Source organism: Rhinoderma darwinii, chromosome 13 (genome assembly GCF_050947455.1).
Source record: "Rhinoderma darwinii isolate aRhiDar2 chromosome 13, aRhiDar2.hap1, whole genome shotgun sequence".
Lineage (NCBI taxonomy): Eukaryota > Metazoa > Chordata > Amphibia > Anura > Rhinodermatidae > Rhinoderma > Rhinoderma darwinii.
This window is the reverse complement of record NC_134699.1, coordinates 7,845,777-7,848,983: the sequence shown is the minus strand read 5'-3', so window position 1 is coordinate 7,848,983 and position 3,207 is coordinate 7,845,777. Positions and strand designations below refer to the sequence as shown.

The window sequence follows — 3,207 nt, the reverse complement described above, 5'->3', positions numbered from 1 at the left end:
TAGAATATCCATATTAGAGCATCTATTGGGAATGAGACAAGATATTTGAAGATTCTGGATAAAATAGATTGGATTGGAGGGAATTCTCATTGATTTTTGGAAAATTTGGGTAGAATTTTGGTAAATTCAGAAAAATTGCTTAAATGTAAACGCAAAATTTCTATATATTTTTTTGCCAATGTCGTACAGTTAGCAACTGTTCAGCGAATGAAAAATACTGGATCTAGTGTTGCGTTGCTGGTTGTTTAGAGCAACTGGATCGTTTAGTGCAGCAGCTGTAAAGTGGGACAGGCTATCTGCACACTTGTTAGATACTGCTCCCCCTGGTGGCAGGTAAAGTAACAATCCACACTATAAATAGAGATATAGAACACAAACAAGTAGGTGCAAACACGGGATTTGATCATAATGGGGGTTATGGCTATTATGGGCCGTTGAGGGCTCCAGATTGCCGTAGGAAAACAATGTCTCACAAGGTGCGGTCATAAAGCCCAAACGTTCAAAGAAAAGAGGGGCAGCACTCACTACAAGAAGCAGGAAAACAGGTCATTCTACATTCTGTGAGAACAGATAATGAAACCCTAAGGGCTGATAAACCTGTTTTATTCGCCCGTATCGATGAAGAATTTCTTAAAGGCGCACTCCAGCCGTCACACAATGTAACCTTGATGCCTCGCTCTATGATATTAATAATGATCTAACTTAAAAATTTCAGCATGGAAATGTATAAACCCCTTATTTATTATGGTTTCCTATTCTGGGCGGAGCTTAGTTGTCACATGACAGCGAGCTCCATGTCCATGACTACTCGTTTCCATGATGACTCCTCTAAGCAGCAGAGCAGAATCCATTGATACGGCAATCTACAAATTATAGGCTATGAAGAGCAGAGCCACGTGTTGTTACAATGTAGAAACCATACTGTAACCAGTAACCTAAAGCCTTTGCAAGGTGACCAAGACCCTTTAGGTGATGGATGTTTTTGTTTGTTTTTTTCCATTTTGGACTGGAGTTTCCCTTTAAGTGCTATGATACAGTATCTGATCGAGAATTCCGTGAGCTGCTTTTGTTTTCTTGCGTGTGTTCGCGTGAAGCAATACTTGGATAGAGCCCCGGGCTCCGCTGCTCAGCGGTGCATTCAACGCCAAGGTTGGGATGTAAATACAGCCTGTAACATGCTAATAAAAGGTAATATTTAAGCAATGTATATTACTACTGCACAAAGGTCACCGCACTCAAAATCGCAACCCGGTGATTGGACGGAACAAGCAACCAGTAGGCGAGAAGAAGCTTCAGGCTGTTGTTATGCACAAGAATTAAACCTTCAACAAGTTGCTGATGAAAGAGGAGCACGTCAAGATCTGTTGTATGCATAATGTCCATTGTCTTCCCACCAAGTCTACGATGCCAGCTGCCCGTCCTCCTTCTCCTCGTCCAAGGGACCTTCATAGTAGTCTTCATCTTGTTCTTCAGCTTTGAAGACCCTTCCAGAAGTTTCAATACCTCCAACGTGACCACCACAGAAGAAGACGACCTGGACACCATCTTCCCTCTCTTTAAGGATGTCCACGTCATGTTGTTCGGCGGGCTAGGTCTCATGCTGTCCTTCCTGAAACTTTACGGCTTTGGTGGGATCGCCATTAACTTTTTGATAGCCAATTTTGCCATTCAGTGGTCCATGGTTGTTCAAGGCTTCTTCTACCATTTTAGACACGGGACCATCTTCCTAAGGTTGAATAACGTTCTTGAGGCAGAGTTTGCAGCCGTCACGGCTCTTATCTCAGCTGGGGCTGTTTTGGGAAGGACCAGTCCCATTCAGTTGCTTCTCCTTTCAGCCATGGAAATCCCACTCTTTGTGGTCAACGACTGGCTGGTCAACAAATATTTCCACGTTATTGATATAGGAGGTACGGTGGCCATCCATATCTTCTCATGTTATTTTGGCTTGGGAGTATCCCAAATCCTATACCAACCATCCTTACGAAGAAGACACGTAAAAGAGGCCACAACCTCAAACTCTGATCTATTGTCTCTCCTGGGGACCATCTTTCTCTGGATCTTCTGGCCAAGTTTCAATTCCGTCGTGGCCAAGACCCGAGAAGCTCAACATCGGGCCATTGTGAATACTTTCCTGGCATTAAGTTCAGGGACAATCACTACATTTGCTGTATCCAGCCTGATAGACAAACGGGGCCGGATAAACCTGGCACATCTTCAAAATGCCTCCTTGGCTGGAGGAGTGGCTATTGGGATTTCGGCAGACCTAATTAGCCCGGGAGGGGCATTTAGCATTGGGTGCTTAGCCTCTCTGGCCTGCACCCTTGGCTTTCAATACGTAAGTCCTTTCTTGGCTAAGAAGATCAAGGTGCAAGACCAATGTGGAATCCATAACCTGCACGGCCTGCCGGGCATCATTGGCACTGTCGGAAGCATTGTGGTCATATTGCTTGGACCTGTTGAGACTTATGGCTTAAGTTTACATGAAAACTTCTACAATAATGGTGTGGAGGGTCAAAAGACTATTTTGGGGGTTCTCGAAAACGGTGAGACGTGGACGGCACAGAGTCAGGCTCTGCAGCAGGCTGCAGCCCTCGGAGTAACTTTTGGGGTGTCACTGTTTGGCGGTTATATAACGGGATTATTGATGAGGGCTCCTTGTTTTGTTCATCCCTCTCAGAATGACTTTTTTGATGACCAGTTATATTTCCAACTTCCTGAAAAGACGGAAAACAAATGGATTTCCAATGACAAACTTCAGAAGCATTTGTTGATACCATTAAAGCACATTTAATAGCCCCATTAGATCTAGAACCTTACTAATTAGATCTAGAACCTTACTACTGGGTCCTGGACTAATTCAACATCACCTTATAGACCATAAATGTGAACCCGAACTTCTCGTTATTGAATTATAGGTGCATCCTTAATCCGAGCTTCCGGCTACAGGAAGCTCAGATCTATGCTGCTGATTTCAGTGGATGCTGTGCTTGCAATTCTGGCATAGAAAAAACATTTTCAGGGCCGGCCTGAAGGGGGCGCCACAGATGACCTGGCATCCGAGGCTTGTGAGCACTACATATTGTATAGCAGTATTATTTAGACATTGCATTGCACTTTTATTAGATTAGTTTGTATGTGGGAATTATTTGAGCACTGTATGGCGGTATTTACATTGTGCGGCACTGCTTTTATCTAAGCATTATAGGG

The 3,207-nt window shown here is 43.9% G+C and overlaps 1 pseudogene; it reads left to right on the top strand.

Annotated features, from left to right (window-relative positions):
- Window positions 1-1,375: 1,375 nt before the first annotated feature.
- On the top strand, window positions 1,376-2,791 carry LOC142666416 (ammonium transporter Rh type A pseudogene; annotated as a pseudogene).
- Window positions 2,792-3,207: the final 416 nt, after the last annotated feature.